Here is a 23,461-nt window from a genome sequence, read left to right on the forward strand (position 1 = left end):
TTGCAGCCAATCAGCTAGTTTCATCGTCCCCTCTTCCCTTGCTCAAAGATTTCTTGAGGATTAATTAGAAGATCCCAGTTTTTGAGGATGCCAGCCTGGGATGAAGCTTGAACTAGAGCTTACCTGATTATTAAGGACGTTAATGCTGTTCGCCAAAAGTCCTCACAGGTATGTGATACTGAGTGATTGCATGAGCGTGTGAGAGTGAGAGACAATGGGAGAGTCAGTGAGCCGGAGTTTAAAGGCATGAGAAGATTGTGCAGAGTGGCAGACAGAGAGATGGAGGGAGGACCTGCCCACTCCTCTGCCAGGCAGCTCTGCAGCTCCAGACAATGCTCCGACCTGCCATCTGGCCTGCACAGGAAGTGGAGGAGCATGGTGGGAGCACTGAGGACTCTTCACTGGCTGGGAGCAAGAGGAGGAGGAGGAGGTGGCGCTGTGAGTTTGCTGTTATTTTTAGTATCTCCTCCCTCCCAGTGCTGAGCTAATCCGCTGCTGCACAGGCTTATCCAGATTGGAGGGAAGGCTACAGAGGGAGGGGAAGGTTTAGCCAGCACTCCCGTGGGAAATCTGATTTTTTATTTATTTTTGCAATGCGGTCTAAACTGTGCAGTGTGAACCAGACCATGCTTGAGGGGGTCTTTGCTAATCGAGGGGTTTGGTAAAGGGAACTGGGTGACTTCCTGCTGCTCTGCTCACTGGAGAGCTTGGCCAGCGTCCTCTGCTTTCAGCTATGAGTCTGGAGTGGCTTCCGACCAGCTGCTGTGCCAGCTCCCCCAGCTGGCATCATTACAGGGATGCCAAGACGGGAAAGGTTGGAGCCTCACGTGGCTTTGGGGAAGGGGCAGGCGGCGGTGGCGGCAGTGAGGGGGCCCAGATCCAGCTGAGGGGCCTGGACACTGAACAGCTGAAAGGCAGCCTGGTGGTCCTGTATGCACCTGCTGGGAACTCCTGTCTTCTCCAATTGGTGGGAATGGTATGGCTGAATGAGTGGATGGATCACTATGGATGGGGTGTATGCTATACTAACTGCTCATACTGCTGCTTAACGTAAGGCTTTATGACTGTTATCAAATGGGCAAAAGACGCAGAGGAAAATTTTTATGGAGTAATATAGAGTCACTATTATACTTTGAGGGTAGTGTGATAGACAACGACTTTGAATGGCCATCAAAGTGTCTGTGGCAAATGGAAAAAAAAATGGGTGTATTAGGACACTTTTCTGAGACATTGCGGTTGAATCATATTGACGTCATGGCTCTGTTATGCAAAGGCAATTGTTATTATTCTGAAACTGATGTGATGCAAAACTAAATGTACAATACACTTCTCCATTTAAAGCTCTGTCATTCTGTATATGCTGGCTGCACAGTGCTTGTAAATGTGTTTGACTTTAGTGCAGCCAATCTTTTTGTGTTTTATATGTTATGCATGTTGATATGATAATGATGTACTTGAAAATATAGTGTAGTGCATAGACTTAACTGTAATACATTGATGTTCTGCCTGACAAGCAACAGCAGTGACATGGAACCACAAATACATTATCATGCTGTAATGTTTCTATGTATGAGAAATCATACATAGAAACATTACAAAGCATATATATATATATAAATACTTTAAAAAATGTTTGCGTGTTCACCTGATATCATTCGATCCTAAAACTAGAATTTGGCACTCAGAGAGCGCAGACCTTGGCCACAGGTCAAATCAGTCACCAAGCCATGCCGCATGCCCCCTGTCGGCGGGCCTGCCCAACCATGTGAAAGACTCCCTATCTCTCAATGATAAAGAATCGTTTAAAAAATTCCTGGATCAAGACAGTGATCTGCATCATCACCAAAATTTAATGGATTCTAAGTTAGCCCAAGACCCACCTTTCCACAAAGTTTCATTGCAATCCGTCCATAACCTTTTCCGTAATGTTGCTAACAAACAAATCAACAAACCGCCATGATTCCATAACCTCCTGGCAGAGGTAACAAGAGTTTAGAGTAAACACACATGGACCTGACACTGCTCTGACTGTTTTTCAAAGTGGATTTGACTGTTACGGTATAGTGTAGGATGTCAGCGACGACTTGTGTCTTCATTGCAGTTCTCACAGTTGTGTTCATGCTAAAATTTGCCCAGTATTTGTTGCATTAGTGATGTGTGGCCCGTCGTTTTCATTGCACTCCTTTTGCTGATAATGCTCTGTCCGACACGTGCTTATACCATCAAGATCAGATGGTATGAGGCTGCACCTGACTTTGGACCTTGCATGGTTGGCCACTCGTCCTCAGTTTTGTTACTTTTAGCTGGTGTGTTCTTCCCTTTTCGTTTCAGTCCACGGACTGTGTTTATTTAGATTTTGCTAATGAATGAAATTAAAAAGTATTATGGAGTTGTGGGATCAATTTTCATTTTTATGCTGTGGACTCATTGGAGCCGTGCTCCGTTGTATTTTTGGGACCACAGTGGTGTCTTTTCTGTGATCTCCCATTGCTGGAAACGAGTCATATATAAGTTGCACTAACAAAGAAATTAGTCACTTTATCTTCAAGTGTGAGATGAAGCTGCTCATCTTTGGCTCTGTTGGGTAAAACCACTGTATGACAGATCAGTGACTACCTGCCTAGCATCTAGTCTGTCCTCAGTACATCACAGCCTGGCTTTCACACCAGTGGTCACATCCCATTGTTATTCTTGTTCTGCTTCACTGAGCATAACTTATCCCCAGAGCGTCTCACTACACCATCTTGCGGTACACAGTGACAGTATGAAATGGACTTTGGCTTGTCCAGCTCAAATAGTTTACTCCATATCTTTGTGCTCGTGTCATGCATGTAGTTTGTTAAATTATTTTACTTCTTTTTTATGTTTTTCTTCAAAAATAATTTGAGTATCTTTGATATAATGCAAAGACGAAACACATTTTGATATTTTGTGCATGAAATGCTAATATAGATAGTCTCACACATTAATGACTAAATGAAACTGAAGAGGCTGTAGGCGATAACACGTCACCTTGAAAACATGAAAAGGTATGGTGATTTATTTACGACCTCCACATATTAAGTATTTGGATTTGATCTATTGGAAAGTCAGAGTATCGGAGTATTATGTGGTTAAATGAGGTGTTTATGGATCAGTTCCGTTCACATTTGAACTGATCCAAAACCAATGCCTGGTACCTGGGAATTTTGTCTAATTTTGTATTTATGTGGTAATAAATGTTCATTTGTTTGGTAATAAAATCTACAAAACTGTCAGTTCAATATTTAGTTAAATATGTAAACAGTTATATCAAAACAACATCCAACTGTTTGCATTGTAATGTGGCAGCTGTCTCACAAATTTCTTTAAATTACGGCCTTTAAATTCTTTAAATTAAATGATGTACGCCCAGGTGTCCCCGGGGGCACCGGGTACACCTGGGCGTACGTCATGTGGAAGTGCCGGCTTTATTGTTGTAAGAACGCAGAATTCCGCTAGAGGGCGACCGAAGTTACGCACTATAGCTTTAACATTAAAACCCTTAAACACAACTAGGCAGTGTTTTTTTTCTATATGTACAGATTTATTTCTTAATCGCCTAAAACACATTGCTCAAAACTTCCTTCCATTTTCTCAAAACTCTAAACACAACACACTTTACTAAAGCCACATACTGTACATAAAACCACACCTTCTTTTTTCATGACTCAAACTCCAGAACTCCAGAACTCAAGCACCAAAAAAACTGCTCAAGGCCTGCAACAATCAAACGCTACATGCAACCATTACACACTGTAGCAGAACAACTGAAAACAACGTTGTTTTTACGTTTTTTCACAAGTGTCAAAGCACATTTTTAGAAAACCTACTGTATATATTGTCAAATTACTGTAGAGTAGGGCTGGGCGATATATCGAATTAATTCGATTTTATATTTTCAATCGATGTGGACAAATATTAAATCGCAACATCGAGTTTAATTTTTTTCTGTCCCTCCGCCATTTTTACCGGATGTGTGTAATACACACAGTCGCCACCAGGAGGACTGGCGCTGTAGCACAGACTGCAGTCGACATTCTCTTACAGATGAGAAGAGTTAGAAGAGTCTGCAGCCGGGGACAGAGAACGCTCGCTCTCCGCCGCCGGTCGGATCTCTCCCGGCGCCACGAGAGTCCCACACCGCGGCGCTTTTAACGGTGAAACACGGTCCGTTCCTCATCTTCTGCCATGATGGACTCGGCCGAATTATCAGAAAAATAAAAAGGAAAAGGCTGATATAAGGCACAAAATAAATAAAGAGCGCAAATATGATATGATAAAAGTGAAAATGAAACTTAAATTGCGTGTTTTGTTGGTCCTTAACTTTGATCTGTGTGGGATTTGAACACATTTAAATGTGATCTATGTGGGATTTTTTTTATATAATTGTTTTTTCTCCAGTTTTCCTTTTATTTATTTATTTCACTTCAGTGCCCATGCAAGTGTTCTTGTTAAAATTACTTCAGTAATAACTATATTGCCTACACAGTTAAATGCGGACATTTTGGCATTCAATAAAACATCCTATTTTTTGAAAAATGTGTAATTGTGTTTCTTTACACAGAAAAAAATTGATTAAAATCGTTAATCGGATTTCAGGAAAAAAATAGAGATTTAATTTTTTGGCTATATCGCCCAGCCCTACTTTAGAGTATTGGCAAAATGTGTGGATTTCATATGAACAGAATGTAAATCCACAGGATATGTATGTACACTCCTGTGCTGTATCACAACTCAATGCAATCACAACAGAGTATCTTAGTTAAGGGTGTCATTATATTTAAAATTTATATGTACAATATATGTGTGTGTGTGTGTGTGTGTGTGTGTGTGTGTGTGTGTGTGTGTGTGTTTTATGGCACTTATTCCTTCTCTTTCTTCTGGTTGGCCGCAGATGAGGCTCAGCAGAGCTGCCGAGTTGAATTAGCCTCATCACAGCTCAACACATAATTTATTTAGGGCTTGTATGAGAGTGGTTAGGTGGAAGGTGATGAGGCCAAACATGTGTTGGCCCAATTCAAACTACAAGACAACAGACAGGACTGCTGCTATTGACTCATGTCCACCATGCCGAAGTCTTCCTTTGCATTATGCATCACTGCATATCCCTCTCAATACCTCTATTACACTTTGTCTGAAGTGGTGTGTGTGTGTGTGTGTGTGTGTGTGCGCGCGCGCTACATATTTGATTAATTTTAAGTTAAATTTTGCTGTGTAGGTCTTTCTTTTTGGACCGTTCGTCCCACATTCTCTGCATGTACCCCCTTTCACTGGGTTTGGTCCAGCAGTAGCACTCTGCCAATGCCGTGTCTTCTGAACTCGTCCATACTCGTCTTTTTGTTCCAGTTGCCAACTTATCATGTACTTCAAAAATAAAATGGAAATACAATATTGAGAATGTCGTGGACCTTTTAAGATTACAATATCCAGGCCTGCCTCTTCAAAATGCCTTGCAGGCATATTGATGACCTGGTCAAACTGTAGAGAGATATATAGATATCACATCTTCCAAGCTCATGTGGTTCATTGTTTCTGGCTCAGTCTCTTCAAAGTCCTGACACAAATAACTATGCTGTGTTTATGAGCTAAAAGGAAAGGATTTCTTTATTACTAAAGCTGATTATGAAGTGGTGATGACGTGTTGCGCTGTTGATGTAGCTGCGACCGATGATCTGCTGAACTGAAACAGTTGTCTCATGTCATGCTATGTATGTGCGCGGCTTTGGCTTTTTTTTTTTTTTTTTTTGTTCTTTCACTTCTAATCATGACTCCCTTTGAAAACCGTGATCTGAATTGATGTATTTTTTTTTCTCAAATTCGATCATAAAAGTGATGAAGTTCACCGGCATCAGGTGTGGATGGACATGGCCGTTGGACATGGGTGCTGTGTCCCCCCCGGTTCTCTGGGGTTTGACTGTTGGAGCTGCAGCTGCAGTTTCTCCCCAGAGCGACGCTCAGCTTCCTTCACCGCTCTCATCACCCTGCAAGACGTGGCTTTAAAGTCCTCCATGTTCACAGTACAGAGCATGGGCTTATAAGCAGCAAAGTGGGACTTGAGAGCATCGTGGATTGATTTGTTCACTCATGGTTTCTGATTGGATAATATTCTGATGGTGGACTTGGGGACAGTATCATCCTGTAACTTCCAAAAAAATCCCACAACCACCTCTGTCACACTGATGTCATTGTTCAACCTCTGCTGGAACATCGTCCAGTGCGTGCACTGCAGTGTGTTCTCCAGCCTCTGAACATTCTGTCCACCATTTCACCGCCGTTTTTGCGTACTTCTGCCCGGGCCAGCTTTAGCCTTTGTCTGTAATATTGAGATTGGCAGAATGGTGGCGTGGTCTGACTACCTGAACAGAGAAAGAGGCTTGGCCCGATAACCCCTAGAACGTCCATTGTTGTCATTATTGCTGCAGCGCTGCAGGACAGGAATCAGCTCAGTCGAAAACCACAGCTCTAAGTAAGAGCTCTAAATCTGTAAGTAAGAGCTCTCAGTCAGCCAATTTGAAAAAGTGGTCCCTGTTGTAGGTTAATCCAGACAGTGTAAGCACAGTTAACAGTTCAAAGATCACAAAAATCATAAGAAAAATATATCCAGACAAAACACTGGAGCCAACCTCACCAGCGCCATCTTGTATGTATTATCTTGTATGTAGCTGTTTTTTTTTGAGAACTGGAAAACATATAAGGCTTTGCTTTGACATCATAATTTATCCTCCTACACTTTATTTTGGGATCCAATTTTTTTTTCGGATTGATCCAAAAGTATATGCAGCAACATCTCCTTTTGGGTGTCGATGTTATTTGACGTCGCAGTACAATTTTGAAAAGTGGTGCATTACTTCACTCTAGTGAAATCTACTGCGACTGTTGAAGCAATCATTGTCTTGTGTGTTTGCTTTCAGAGCTCAGGGTTGGAAGAGATGATCTGGGAGCAGTACGCCGTCACACTGCAGCGGGTGAGTTTGTTTTCAATCTGCCTCCTCCTAAGATTCTCTCTGAGACAGACTGCGGACCCGTGCTCTGATCGCACTGAACACTCCCCAAAAAGCAGTGTAAATAATGTCTTAATTTTGAAAATCACACTTGGTTCAGTTTGTTACATTAACATTCAGAGTGCATCCACCTGACCTTATTTGCTGTCATGGCCCAGAAGTTTGTCACTGGCCCTTTTCAGACAGGAGGGAGACTGATCTATTCACAGTCTCTAACACAGGAGTCTCCAACTTTTTATTGTCTGAGCTACTTTCGAACATTGAATGTTCCAGAGAGCTATTGGTGTTTATAAGATTAATTCAGAACACTAATTTCTGTAAATAAAGTAAAGTTTCTTATGCTACCTATTACAGAGAAGGAGTCAAACACATTTTTGAAATATTCAGAGAAGAAATACTTTTCATTTTCTTATGACATCGATGTTGTTACAGGTCACTTTCAACTTGTATACACTCACCGGCCACTTTATTAGGTACACCTTGCTAGTACTGGGTTGGACCCCGTTTTGCCTTCAGAACTGTCTTAATCCTTGGTGGCATAGACGCAACAAGTTTCTGGAAACATTCCTCAGAGAGTTTGGTCCATATTGACATGCAGCATCAGTTGCTGCAGATTTTTCAGCTGCACATCCATGATGCCAATCTCCATTTCCACCACATCCCAAAGGTGCTCTATTAGATGGAGATCTGGTGACTGTGGAGGCCATTTGAGTACAGTGAACTCATTGTCATGTTCAAGAAACCCGTCTGAGAGGATTGGAGCTTTATGACGGCGTGTTCTCCTGCTGGAAGTAACCATCAGAAGACGGTCCACTGTGGTCATAAAGGGACGGACATGGTCAGCAACAATAATCAGGTCGGCTGTGGCGTTGCACAGATGCTCAGTTGGTGCTAAGAGGCCTAAAGAGTGCCAGGAAAATACCCCCACACCATTACACCACCACCAGCAGCCTGAACCATTGATACGAGGCAGGATGGATCCATGACGCCAAATTCTGACCCTACCGTCCGGATGCCCAGCAGAAATCCAGACTCATCTGACCAGGCAACGTTTTTCCAATCTTCTATTGTCCAATTTCAGTGAGTCTGTGTGAATTGTAGCGTCAGGTTCCTGGTCTTAGCTGACAGGAGTGGCCCCCGGTGTGGTCTTCTGCTGCTGGAGCCCGTCTGCCTCAAGGTTTCACGTGCCATGCGTTCAGAGATGCTCTTCTGCAGTCCTTGGTTGTGAAGAGTGATTATTTGAGTTACTGTTGCTGTTACTGTATAAGCAGTCCAACAAAAAGTACCATTACCCATAGGTATTTATAAAAAAAGTCATTATTGCAAATAAGGTGCAAAATACTATTGGCTCTTTGCTCTTTTGTCAATGAGCTTATGCCCTGAGGTCCCTTTTTGCCCCTGGATATTGTGAACAGTTATACTACAGTAAATAAATACATTTAAAAAAAATACTTGAAAATGCACAGCAATAACACGATAAACAAAACTTTAAAAACACACAAGCTGTGTCAAGACACAGCATCTGGTTCAGAGTCACATGCTGAACCACATGAAACAACTCCAGTCATCAGTGTAAATATACTGTAAACTATAGCTGGCTGTCATTCACCACCACCTTTGATATATTTTTTATGTGTATATATATTTTTAGTTCCATTAACACAATCAGGTTTTATTTCAACTGACTAAATATATGAAAATAGTTTAATCACTGCGAAAATGACATCTTTGACCACCAATTGAAAAGCAACGTCAAATTATGCTGGAAATACCAAAATCTTAACTTGGCTTCTCTAAAACACTCCCTGGATGTTCTGGAGGCTTCTGTTGAAAACCTCAGGCAGAGACCTCTGTCTGTGTCGGGGTCTGGTCAATCGGGGATCTCCCTCCTCCTCCCACCGTTTATGCTGCTTTTAAATGTTTGTGCAGATTGGTGGTGTCACCACAGCAGCGAATTACCTTCCTGCACACATTACATGATGAAGTGTCTTTATCTGAAGCTGTGAAGTAAAGTCCACGCAGCGCTTCTTTATCCGTCCACCATCACTTTTCCTCACTCTCTCTCTCTCACTCTCTCACTCTCCCTCTCTCTCCCTCCCTCACTCTCTTTCTCTCTCTCTCTCTCTCTGTCTCTCTCTCTCACTCTCTCTCTATCTCTCTCTCTCACTCTCTCTCTCTCCCTCTCTCTCTCCCTCTCTCTCTCCCCCTCTCTCCCTCTCTCTTTCTCTCTCTCTCTTTCTCAATGCTTGGTTGGTTCTGTGTGTGTGTGTGTGTGTGTGTGTGTGTGTGTGTGTGTGTGTGTGTTGTTCTTGCTTATAGCAAAGTACAGTTTAGTTTTGATCTTTATTTTCAGTCTCTCCTGACTAAAGAGAGGAATGGTGAATAGCCTGGAGGCATCTGAAAGGCCCAACAACGAAAGACTTGCTACATGACACGTTTTATTAAGGACGGCAGGGCATTGGGGAGGGCCCTTCTCGGCAGAATGATGAGCCAGCAGCAGCAGCAGCACCCATCACATGTTGCCCATGGCCACATGGGAGGATATATTTGAGGAACTGTATATCACCAGATGAGCTGGAGGAAGTGTCTGGGAACAGGGAAGTCTGGGCATCTCTGCTTAGACTGCTGCCCCCGCGGCCCGGTCCCGGATAAGCGGTGGAAGATGGATGGATGGATGGATATCAGCACACACCACAGCACTTCACCTCCACTGCTCATGCTGAGATGTACAGTGAAACCCAGGCAGAGCAACGACCACCAGCAGGGGGATGTTTTTATAATTTGTAAATTTAAATTGAACATGTAGGAATAATATTGTGTTGTGTCAGCACTGTTTTTGGCCTCTCCCAAGATGAGCTTTCCTTTGCCGTTGATCAGTTCACTGTGGGAGTCATGTTCCAGTTTTACGATGCTCAGTGGGGGTGATTTACTCGAGCAGGGACCGAGCCACAGGACATGGTGAAAACTAATGTCAGAGGGCAGTTTGAACTGGGTTTTCATCAATTCCTTCAGTAGTGATTGGGGGTTGTCTGCACTGTGTTCAGCATTGCCAGAGAAGATCACGTTGTTGCACATGCTTCCTGTTTCAATCTCCACAACAAATGTTTTGTTTTCCTTCATGACCCCACCCACTTTCTCCATTAGCTCTTTGTAGCAAGTTGTTTGATTATGGGAGCATTGTGATGTGTTTGTGTGTAAAATCCAGGCTTGATCATAGTTCTTTTATTTAGCTGTCTAAAGTCACTAAGGGATTGCTGTGTAGCCAGGGCGTTCACCCTTTAACTGACAAAGTGTCAAGGAAAGGAGAAACCCAAACTCGCCTTGTCTTGCATCTACACATATTGTTTCAGACACAGGTCCTCTGAAAGACTTCAGATGGTTGTCTTTGACTTGTCGCCCTGCTACAAGATCATTTTTTGAAACGTACTTTTGGATTCATCACTTGTTATGTTGTAGTTGTATGGGTTGGGGCTCGCACGATTTGTGTGTGTGTGTGTGTGTGTGTGTGGGCGGGGGGGGGACAACGGCAGCAGCCGCGGCACGCATCCGCAGATCGGGGGAGGGTTGGGTGGCGGCAACGGAGGAACGCACCCGCAGACCGGGGGGGAGAACCATCAATTCGGGGTGCGTGTGTCCGCTCGAGAGCCCGGGGTAATGCGTGCGTACGTGTTTTGGCCGGGTTGGACGGTTCGGCGGGCCGCCTATTGGGGAACACTGTTATAGAAGCTGTTTATGGCCCTTCTTAATGCCCTGCCCTCCTTAATCAAGTGTGACATTGGTCCAGTTTACATGGTTGTTTTTAATCCGATTGAAAACAATAGTGTTGAACGCATTTGGGAGCCAGAGCCGGGACCGCGGTTGGTCCAAACACAAAAACCAGTTCAACGTTGGGGGCCCGTCCCGATTTGGTTCGGGAACCAATTTGGTCAAAAAGGGGCTTTAGTGGTTGATTGGCCTTTCATTGGTGTGTGCAGTGCATTGGGCTGGGGTTGTTGGGTTTTGTTGCTTGTGGGGATCCATTTGAGCGGTGGGGGCCTTTCTGTGTGAGGCTGGAGGGGGGTGGGTGGAGGTTTTTGTGACTTCGGTAGCAGTGTGGTGGATGCTGGTGGTGGTATTTGATATTTTTGTGTGGTCTTTTGTGTTGTAGTGGTCTTGGGGTTTGCAGGTGGTCCCTGCACACTGCTGGCTGTGCGTGGGGATTGGTGTTGTTTCTGCAGTGCGGAAGAGGTCAGTGTGACTGGGCTGGCATGTGGGGTCATCTGGGTGGGTGGGGGCCTTGGGAGCTGCTCGTCTTGGCCTGGCTGCATGTGTTGGGGCCTGAAGCCTGGTGTCCCTCCTCTTCTTCTGCCACCCTCCCAGTAGGGCGTGGTACTCTCTGGTGGGACGCCTGAGGAGCCTGAAGCCAGAAACAGTTTGAATACAGCATAGAGAAGAAAAAGCATGAACTCTGACACCTCTTTTACTCTGGCACAGTGTTGACTGTCGATCTTCCTTCCTGCAGGATTCCAAGATGGGCTTTGGCATCGCTGTGTCAGGCGGTCGTGATAACCCCAACGTGGAGAGTGGCGAGACGTCAATCATTGTGTCAGACGTGCTGCAGGGAGGCCCAGCTGATGGGTTACTCTTGTAAGTCTCTCATGTGATGGCCAGGATAACCCCCATAAATAACTCAATTTCAGCATTATGACATTTCTTTAATTTGCTTTCTTCTACAAAATATAGCGGAATCTCCTTAAATTGAGCTGTCTTTTCACGTTTTCAAAAAAACAAAAACAAAACTAACAGATGATTGGCAGTTTCTATTTAGTGGGTGGTATTGGAAATCCAGTCCATCACAGTCGGGGTCATGGGCATGGACATTGATGTTAATACTACTTTCCTATCAGTATTGACAGATATGCTACTTCTGCAACTTGTCTGTCAGATCTGCTACTCCGATCTTAAGCCCCGGTCACACCGCCCGAACTTTGCTGGAGCGTTCCTGGAGCGGTGAAAAAAATTCATCACCGCTCGTAACCGTTCACTACCGTTTAACAGAAGTTGGCCTCCGTTAAAGCAACGCCGTAAACGCTCGGCCACCGCTGGTGTTAGCGGAGGGGCGCTCCTACCGCTCCGAAAGTTTTGAGCTGCACAAAATATTCCGAGCGGTGAGGAGCGTTGAATTTTCCGCCCCGGCAACGTTCACCCCCACTCCACCAACGCCCAGTCCAAGTTTGGCACCGCCAGACGCAAGTTCGTGGACGCTCGGGTCCGCTAGGCCAACGCAGAAATCTTGAACGCTGGACCACCGCTGCTTTGCTGCGTTGCCCGGGCGGCGATTAAACGTTGCACAAACGTCGGTGGAGCGGTTGTAAGCGTTCTACGAGCGGACACAGGGTTGCTGGAACGGTGGAATGGAATAATAAATGAAAAAGATTGAAGTAATATATATAAAACAGTATTGTTTTCACAGTTGTTAACACCAGAACAGCCAAGACGGTCCGACAGACCGTTTGGGTTTTTATAATTCAAATAAATCTGTTAAAATAATTCCCCTGTCCTCTAATTCTTTGACTTTTCCTAAATATGTGTCTTGTATGTTTTTCTGAAGCAAATAAGGTTTCTGAAGCAAATAAGGTTCTAACAATGACACACATACAAAGCATTTATACCTCCAAAAGATAGAAAAAGACGCGCTTCGCGGGGCTTTTTTTTTTTTTTTCTGCTATTGATTTGTTTTGGTTCATATGCGCATCTGAACAGGGAGCTAGCTCTGACAGCAGACAATCAGACAGACGGCCAACAATATCAACCAAATCCCAAAAGAAAAAGACAATTAAAACAGGCATAAAGAGATATAAGGTGGAAGAAGCTTTAGCAGTGATACAGGAGGTCAGTGAGGGGGAATCGGATGGAGGAGACGTGTCGGACATCAGCGATCTTGACTGGAGTGAAGAGGAGGAACGTTCTGAATCAGAGTCAGAACAGCCGCGGGCCAAACAGCGAAAAAAATGTAATCCTGCTGCCCCAAAAATGCCCGACCGACCTCCAGCTGCTGTACAGTCCAGCGCAGAACCCTCAGTGGTGCATGAAGCGCTCACGTATGCGTCACCTCCAGGTATAGAGAATTACTGTAGGCTGCTGTCAGTTTACAACTAAATAATAATAACATAAAATGGTGTAAAAAAAAAAAAATAGATAAATAAACTAATGTAATAAATCTCAACACAACAGTGAACACGGCAGTTGGAGCACTGCAGCGTCTCCAGATGTGCCAGTTACAGATTCAGGTAAAATATTATATCCTCCATCAAAGTACACAAACCGTGTGTTTTTCGTTTCCAAAACTTAGCCTTTAGAGGGGGTGTAAGAATGCTGGCTGTTCTAGTGTTAAATATGTCTTGACACAACCAGTGGGCCACATCTATTTACTGACTCCATTGCTTCAGCTGCCTGCTCAGTAATGAGTGATCTTCTTGGAGGCTGCTGCCTTTCCTTCTCCAGCCTTCCTCTTCTTTTGTCCGTGTCGCATGATGAACTTCAACTATCCACTTCTATCAAAAATCGATCAGAACTTGTATCAAAACGGTCCGTTCAGTTCCGTAGTCACAGAACGCCGCTATACCAACGCTCGCTACCGCTCTCTGCCGCTGTCTACCGCAAAACCAACGCTAAAGCAACGCTGGCTTCAGCGGTGCACCGCTAAGCCAACGCCCGTGTTTTCGATTTTTTTTCCCATTTTGTGCGCGATGACGAGCGTTCGGCCCTCCTCCCTAACGTTCAAGGAACGCTCCGGCAAAGTTCGGGCGGTGTGACCGGGCATTTAACGATTCAGTTCATAGTGAAACCAACTGGAAAAGCATCTACTTTTATTTTTAGGGATAGCTTCTTCGTTAGCTTTGGAGTTCGTACAGGTTTTCTTTGCAATCTCTCAGGCTGGTTTAGATCCTGAAACAGACCAACTGTGGGTGGAATGGTTGACAACCTTGCCTGATAAGATGATGGTCTGAAAGGCCTGTTATGTGTGCTAAGCACTTGGTAAACTATGAAACAAAAATATCTTCTATATCTACATATATCTATGGAGTTTTGTATTCCTACTCTATTATAGCTACATTAGAACTGTATACATTAGTGCTGTCAATCGATTAAAAATGTTTGAATTATTCATTGTACATCTGACTGTAGTTAATCATGATTTATCTCTTAATTTGTGAATTTGTACATAGCACAAAGCCTCACCAATTTAGTGCACAAAACTGGTTTATTCTAAATCTTTCAGCTTAACTCGACCATGTATTTTAATTGTAAACGGTCTCAAAAATGTGGAATTTGAACCATCCAACATTTAAAAGTTGAGATGCTTAAGTCTGTTTGTCTGTTATGGCAAAAAACAATAATTACTGAACAATTTAATCTGATAATATGAATTTACAGAAATAACTTCATTAAATTAAAACAAAAAGGCAACACCAATACAGAACATTCATTGTAAAATCATCAGACTGTATTCCACTGAAATGTCAATAATTCAGAACTGAACACATCTAAATCTTTAACAACAATCTAATCTGCTGAGACATAGATAACTCTTCCTCCTTTACATTGTTCCAGCTGTTGATACACACCAGTCCCTCCACATGGTTGGACACTGAGCTGCTCTTTTCATCTGAATGATGAGGACACGCAGTGGAAAAAGTCTTTCACAGAGTTTAGTGGTGAAGCTGCTGACAGATGTTTAGGTACAATAAATTCAAATTGTGTTTCTGAATTTGTTCTTTGTCATTACCACGAGAATGGACATTCATACATGCACGGTGCGCTGCTTCACAGATTGTGTACATATCAGTTGACTCTTTTGTAGAGAACCGACCAGTAACCTTTCATGGAGGAACTGGTCATTTAAAAGCACACCGTCCTTTGTTTTTAACATCACTAGCTCATGTGTAGTAGTTTAGCATTAGCCACCGGAAACGTAAATGACGGAGGTGGTGGCCGGTTCGCCTTTCAAAATAAAGGCACTCTCAAAAAACCATAACACTTTATACTCGAAGCAGTAGCGCAAACTATGTATACATGTATATACATTTACATATTCCATCCTCCACAGCAAAATCTTTCTTCATTTAGGTTAACAGTTTCAGTGAGGTCATGGCTGTTGGCTTCATATTTGCATGTTTGCTTTCTTTTAGTTTTCCCCTCACCTTTTTGTTTCTTTCCTGTTTAGTGAGAACGATCGTGTCATTCAGGTCAATGCCATCCCCATGGACAATGTGCCTCACTCCTTTGCTGTGCAGTCTCTCCGGAAATGTGGAAAAGTGGCCAAAATAGTAAGTGAAAACCACACATACAAGGCAGAGCAGAGCAGGTGTGCTCCCATTAGTGTGCTAACATGTGGTCAACCTGTGCTCAGGTTGGTGTGCTGGAGACCAACACACTGACATTTCTGTCGGTGTGAGCCTGGTCACAGTCTCAAGTAATTCTCAAGCCTTAACCTCAAGTCTCAAGTAAGTCCCAGGTCTTGGGCAAGTCAAGTCACGTCATGCCATAGGCAAGATGAATGCCACCCATACATCAGATGACTTTGAAAAAAAATTGGAAAAAACTCATGGAAAACTGTCAGCTCACACCTGCTCACATCTAAGGTGTTTAGAGTCACCACCCAGTCTCAGACTGAGATTGTACAAAGACTTGAAATAATATCAAGCACGTTTGATACAAGAGGGAAAGACTGGTATGAAATAGCCCAGATTACAAGCTTAAACTAAATGATGGTTAGGACAGGAGCATGCTGTGACTCCAGATAAAATCCCAGGTTCACAGAGGACTTTCAGTTTTTAGTCTGGGACTGGGGAAATATTTGGATGCAAATCCAGCTTCAGTCAAGTCCGAGTCAAGTCACCTTATTTTCATTCACTGTTTCAACAAATATTTAATCAATTTTTCTGTTTTATATCGCATTCAGTTAATCTCAGTTCAGCATTATTTATATAGCACTAATTACAACATAGTCATTTCTAGACACTTTTAAAGACAAAGCTCAACAGATCCACATGAGCAAGCAAAAGCCGCTGTGTAAAGGAAAAAACTCCCTTTGAAAAGGAAGACACCTGCAGAACCAGGCTGAGAGGAGGAGAAACCTGCAGAACCAGGCTGAGAGGAAGACAAACCTGCAGAACCAGGCTGACAGGAGGAGAAACCTGCAGAACCAGGCTGAGAGGAGGAGAACCCTGCAGAACCAGGCTGAGAGGAGGACAAACCTGCAGAACCAGGCTGAGAGGAGGACAAACCTGCAGAACCAGGCTCAGAGGAGTACAAACCTGCAGAACCAGGCTGACAGGAGGAGAACCCTGCAGAACCAGGCTGAGAGGAGGACAAACCTGCAGAACCAGGCTGACAGGAGGAGAAACCTGCAGAACCAGGCTGAGAGGAGGACAAACCTGCAGAACAAGGGGGGGCCGGGGGTCGTCAGAGGCACTTCTCCTCAACCGTTTCAGCTTAGGTTTCAGTTTCACTTTCAAAAATGTGGTGTAGGGAGACAAGGAGGAAAAAGACAATTTTCAAATTTGAACGTCTTAATGAGGCTACGGCAACACATACTACTATAACCACCTATCCAAGGCTGGATCCTCTTCCGGGGGGGAGTCAGCGTGATTGACATGTCGGAGGACCAATAGTTGACACTCGCATCACGCCATTCATTGGCTAAAACATCGTCCATTATACCTTTCAGAAAAAAGACATTTGTTTGTGGTGATCTGATTGTATATATTTTCAGTTTTTCCCCTTATAATACACATACCCACTGAAAGATTTGCTCAGTAAAAGTTTAGAGGTCTGCTATTTTTTGGGCTTTTTTAGGAAAGTGAAGGGGGACATTAAAAAATCAGAAGTTGTACTGAACCACCAAATACCAGAGTATTTTTACTTTTTAGAGTTTAAGACGCCCAAAGAGCAGAGGAGAAGGAGAAATGAGTTAGACTTTGTTTTGATTCCCTTACATAGCCAAAGCTGCTCCTAGGATCAGTCAAGTATGGAAACAAGGAAGTGATGCCCCTTGCATGTTCCTCTTTAACGTGCCTTGAAGCACTCGTCCTAGACATGCACACAGATACATAGACATCACTTTGAGATAAAATGTACATATTGTATGCATTTTAAACTTGAAAGAAGAGGGATATTTTACTACTATGTGTAGGTTAATTAACATACCCATGTTCACTTGTCATATGTGCAACCAGTATCTTGACCATATCACGTCTTCTGGAATCAGTTAGGCTTTTTGTCCAGGCATATTCATTCAGGATCCTCTCTCCTTCAGGTTTGTTGCTCAGAATATTTTCAATTTTCTAAATAAAAGTCAGATTTTTTACGTAATTATTTAATAAATGAACAAATATTTTAATGGTGGTCAGGTTGGATTTTCACAACCTTTTCAGAAAAGTGTATTGTGTATTGTGAAATGTCCGTTTCTGAAATGTATGTACGTTTTTCAACAATAAGTGCTTGGGCTGGAAACAATGAGACAGATCTGGCAACCATGCGCACGCATGCGTGACTCGTGCATGAGATTCCAGTCATGTGACGCCAGTCGTGTGTGCACCTGAACAGTCTCACTTAAACTCTCTCAAACTGGCAACCTGTGCAACGCTCTCCGGAGTGGAGGAGGAGGACAGGAAGAGGGGAAGTACGTTGTGTTGTTTTAGTTCGGTGACATCGTGATCTGATGGCTAGCACTGTAGTTTCACAGCAGCATGATGATGGCGGGGTATGCAGTGGCGTAAATAAAACAAAGGTACATCATTTTCAATCATAATTCCAGATTAAATCATAGTTAGATGTATGAACCAAAAAAAGCAAAATGAACAAAGCCTCTGACATGACTGGGTTAAAGGGGACGGGGAGGGGTCAAACTTCTACGACTACAGTTTCAGGTGCCACGAATTATTAAGAAGCTTTCAGTTTAAAGCCTGGTTCATGTTTCCAATGTCCGTGTGTGATTATGTGTTCCGTGTTGGTCCTTGTGACGAAAATCGTCATCAGTTCCAGTCCACTAAGGGTCCACCGATCCCTCAGTGGACGTCCGTGCGCAGCCCAAATTTTGTGACTGTGTTGCGCGTATGTGCAGGTCACACCAGTCTACGCATGCGCCAGAGCGCCACAGCAAGCAAACTATGACGGACGCTAACTTTGAAAAGTGGCTCTGAAGCCATCAGGCTGTAGTTCTGTCTACAAAGACACCCAGAGAGTAAGAACCTGGTGTATCGATGTCGGGAGGGATGAGAAGGTCTGCCGACAAAGATGAAAGTATCTAAAGATGCCCGGGTACTGCCCTGCGCTTCAGAAACAGAAAAAAGGCTACATAAACTCTGAATAGTAAATGATTGTATACTGACAATATATGTGCTTCATTTTCTATAAATAATCTGCAATAACAAAGCATATAAACAGTCTGGGGCACCAGAAAAGCTCCCCAAGGATGCCTGGATCAGTGCGCCTGCATAATCTTGCTGAGTTCAGTAGAAATAGCTGGAGGTTCGTCTGATTGGTAATGCATAGTCTTGCTATACAAGTGCAGAGTTGCATAATTTTCTCAACATATGTCCTGTAGCATCAGAACAATGCTGCATGAACATGTGAACAACATGACAAACAGGATTTTCATTGAAGTGGGTCTTTCAAGGAAATCAACAAGCATAAAACATGTGCGGTGTGTTTGTCAGTTTTTGGCATGGTTTTAATTCCATCCAACAATAATATCTTGTAGTACAGAGGTGGTAGAGCTCTGCAAAGAACAGTAACAGCTGTTTGGATCATTAACTAAATTGCGTTTTTGAGATGATGTTATCACTGTCATCTCTTTGCTTCTGGTTTTATCTTTTAATGTGATTGTTTTTATTTGATGACCATTTTCAGACTGTGAAGAGGGCCCGTAAGGTGGCGGCCCACTCCCAGAAACGTCCCCCCTCCCCCAGCAATACCAGCCATGACTACAGCCCTTCCACCCATTACTATGATGCCGACAACGACTGGTACCGTGACGAAAGCAGGGACCACCCTTCTGACAGCAAGGCGTACCTGGACCCGGACTCCAGAGGAGGGCGGGACCACAACCTGAGAAGGAGGAGCCGTGGGCGAAGCCAGGACAGATCCTCACCTAGTCCTGACAAAGCAAGGCCGGAGGGACGAGGTGGACGAGAGCGAGACTCCAGCGGCACCCGTCAAAGTTACCAGAGTCGAGGACGCAGCCCTGGAGACTACCACGTGGAGGACAAGTATGAACAAGGAGAGGGGGGAAAAGCAAGGAGGTATCGGTCAAGGGGCCGGCTCAATGAAAACTCCCCATCCCCTGAACGCAAGAGAGAAGTGGAGCAACTGGAGAGACCTGTCAACGTTCTCTTGGTGAAGAATAGACCCAGCGAAGGTAAGAAACAGCTACCTTTCATCAGTAAATGAAATGTGCTTTGTGGCACTCTTTTTGATTTTGCACAAATTAAGAATAGACTTTGTAGACACTCTCTAAGCTGGCGTCCTTGGGTTTTAGCATTTGGGATTTCTGTGTTTCATGCCTTGGGTCATTTCTGAAAATACTGTAATTCACCTATTTAATCATCATTTATCAACTTCTGGCCTATTTATACACCTTCCAGTTGTGGCATTTGAACTTGTTTTGGATGACTGAACACCCTAGTTCAATGTAAGACTAAGGTGTGCAGCACTGTGCACCACTCTAACTTCCACTCTAATGTATTACTGAGGTATAGATATTGATTTCCAAGACATGTTTATGGAATTTTTATGATGGATCAAAACTGGAAACTCAACACATTTGTCCTTAGCATTAGCAGCCATTGTTGGGTCTGGTAACCCTCATGTCATGTTTTAAAGATAATAGTAAGTACAAACAACATTCTCTGAAGGTTTGTAGCAGTGCTCGCTACCCTTGGTTGGTTGTCTACAGGTATGCAACCTTGAACCTTTGCAATCACCTTTTTGGGCAGTTTCTCGATTGGCATTCTTAAGCTATGTTTCATTGGATCAGCACTTGACTTTGGTCAAAGTGATTTTAGTAGATGAATGAATCAAGAAATACTTTGAGAAAGTTTCGGTTAGAGTACAAAACTAAAGCATGATCTAATATGTTAATTGATTAATTGAAGTTGATACATGAAAGTCCCAGCCCGATGTCAAGCCACAAAATCAGTACTTTAATCCATCAAAATCCATCATATGGCGAGAAATAAATAAAAAGCGGCAGCTGCAATGGGACAAAGAGCAGGAGGGCACCTTTACACAATCGAAAAGGAAGTGGAAAGTACCAGAATTGGAGGAGGCAGCAGGGAAGGGGAGACAGCTATTACACGACTACGAATTACACATGCTGTTCTAAACAGCAAAAAACATCTAATGGGGAAACATCCAACAGTATTCTGTGGTGAATGTCAAGAGCCAGAAACAACAAAGCATGTGTTAACGAACTTCAGGGAATACGGACAAGAAAGAAGGAAAATGATAGCAGGTTTAAGGAGAGAAGGAATAGAAGGGGGAGGGGGGAAGCAACTATTAAAATTTGGAAGAGGTGGAGGATATTTGATCACCCTCCTAAAAGAAACGGCCTTGATGGGGAAAACATTAATGAGTAAGATTATGAGTATCATATGATGGGAGGTTATTTTGGAACCTCCTATCAGTAACGTTGGCGTGATGCCAAGGCGAGCGGCAAGCGGCTTTCGTAATTTTTTTTGTTCACCGCTTCTGGTGGAAACACAACGTCAGTCTGAAGCAGCGCTGGAACCGGCCGTCCAGGCACAGCCCCTGCAGAAGATGGTGGAACCCACCGAGCTCATACCGCCTCTGCAGCACGCATCCAGAAGCGATGCCAGCGCCTCGCCCGGAGCTGACTTCCCCATGCCAAATAAGGAGCAGCGATGGTGGTGGGCGGAGCCATCTCAATCTGAGTTATTTTACAATTATTTGTATAAATACTTTTCATATTCATAAAAACAACACAAAGTGCTGAACAGTAAAAACAGTCATAAGAACAAAAAAGAGCAAAACCCGCACCATCGTTCCTGCATGCACACAGAGAGAGAGAGAGAGAGAGACGGGTGCACACAGGACTGTGGGACAGACAGAAGAGTCCTGTCCACTGCTGCTGTGCAGGAGACGGCGATGAGGAGAGGTGTCATGTTTCTGCAGGATGTTTTGTTTTGCATATTTGTGCCAGCAATACAACTGGAGCGTCTAGCATAGCGCAATTTTGTCGCGCAAATGAATTCTCACACCAGCGATGACACTCGCGTGTCTAGCACGGCACGGCGTCATTTGTCGTGCGAATGCAGTAGTCGCGTTAAACGCGTCCAGCGGAAACACGGCGAACGCCAACAAAAAACGTACAACAGTTAGAAAAAGAAATAGGCAATCTGGAAAAACAATTAGCATTACGGTGAAGAAGGTTTCATCTGCAAATTAAAATTTAGATTAAAGGAAATATTTAATATAAAGGCTTACTCATAATACTCATTATTGAGACTCAAAACTAATTTTTATGAAAATGATGAAAAAACTGGACGATTAATGAATGCTCAACAATGATTTATGCTGGAAGTGTGAAACAGAAATTGGCACATGTATGCATGCAGTATGGGAATGTACAAAGACTCTCCCATTGTGGGATACTGTTTTGATTGTTTTGGTAAATGGCTGAACTGTGAACTTCCCAATTCACCAAGATTGTGTCTCCTAGGGGACAAAACTATGGTACCTCAATTAAAGAAATATATCTCTAAAATATTAAAAACTGGCCTAATAACCTGTGCAAGGACCATTCTGGAGTGTTGGAGAGATCCCCGAATCCCCAGGCCGAATATGTGGAAGACTCAGATGATGGAAGCAGTAACGTGAGAAGATGTTGGGAGATTGAACAATGGAACCGATGTAATCAATGAACAATGGGGTAGTTTTGACAGATTTCTATTAGAGACAGAAAGCTAGAATGTATAATGACAATACTGATTTGACAGAAATGTGCTGCATCAATGCCTGTGCTGTACCCAGGATCATGGTCTGCCCTTCATTTTGGTTGTGTTTGGTGGTATTCTTCCAGAATATGGTCTACGTCTGGGAAGTCAGATCTTCATCAAACAGATGACAAGCACTGGTCTGGCTGCCAAAGATGGAAACCTGCAGGAGGGGGACATAATTCTCAAGGTGTGTATTACGCTGAAGTCAACCTGTCACCCTCAATGTTTGTTTAAGGTTTCCTACTATAGATGTTTGACCACTAACTCAGACTTTAGCATGAACAAGGCTCATTCCACAAACATATTGATGTCCAATTATGTTAGTTGGTCTATAAATTATAGCAGAAAACAAGCACTTGATATAATATGATTTACAAGAATACAACAACATTGAAGGACTCAATTGAAAAGTACTATTTTAAAATCAGCTATTGCATGCTCATGCAAATTGGTTGTGTTTGGCGTGAAAAATCTCTGGCAATCATCAACACTATATCACAAACTTTAATGGATATGCTGGAAATTAATACTGAGTCTTCACGTGCTCAAAACTAAATGTGATTATGTGGGGTTGGATGTGTATGTGGAGGAAGTTATTCAAAATAGGAGGAGTTACAATCTAGGTCTGTGACATCGCCAAGTATGGCGCAGGCGGGGCCCCACCCTGGAACCAGGCCAGGGGTTGGGCCTCGCAGGCGAGCGCCTGGTGGCCGGGCCTTTAACCACAGGGCCCGGCTTGGCTCAGCCCGAAGGGGCAACATGGGCCAACCCTCCGGCGGACCCACCACCCACAGAGGGAACTGTAGGGGCCGGGTGCAGTGTGGATTGGGTGGCAGCCGACGGCAGGGTGCCCGGTAACCCTATCCTCGGACACAAAGACTACCTCTAGGGGCATGGAATGTCACCTCGTTGGGGGGGGAGGAGCCTGAGCTTGTGAGGGAGGTTGAGAGGTACTACCCAGATATAGTCGGGCTCACCTCCACACAGCCTGGGCTCTGGAACCCTCCTCTGGAGAAGGGCTGGACTCTCCACTTCTCTGGCGTTGCCCGCGGTGAGAAGCGGCGGGCTGGTGTGGGTTTGCTTATAGCCCCACAGCTCAGCCGCCATGTGTTGGAGTTCACCCCAGTGAACGAGAGGGTCGTATCCCTGCACCTTCGGGTCGGGGACAGGTGCCTCACTGTTGTCTCGGCTTACGGGCCGAACAGCAGTGCAGAGTACCCGGCCTTCTTGGAGTCCCTGGGAGGGGTGCTGGACTCCATTGTTCTACTGGGGGACTTCAACGCTCACGTGGGCAGCGACGGTGAGACCTGGAGGGGAGTGACTGGGACGCATGTCCTCCCTGATCTTAACCTGAGTGGTGTTCTGTTATTGGACTTCTGTGCTAGCCACAGTTTGTCCATAACAAACACCATGTTCGAGCACAGGGGGTCCATAAGT

At 44.0% G+C, this 23,461-nt stretch overlaps 1 pseudogene; it reads left to right on the plus strand.

The window, feature by feature from the left end:
• Positions 1-23,461, plus strand: part of LOC115397996 (tight junction protein ZO-2-like) — a 151,621-nt pseudogene that overhangs the window by 55,469 nt on the left and 72,691 nt on the right.

This window comes from Salarias fasciatus, chromosome 12 (assembly GCF_902148845.1).
Source record: "Salarias fasciatus chromosome 12, fSalaFa1.1, whole genome shotgun sequence".
NCBI lineage: Eukaryota > Metazoa > Chordata > Actinopteri > Blenniiformes > Blenniidae > Salarias > Salarias fasciatus.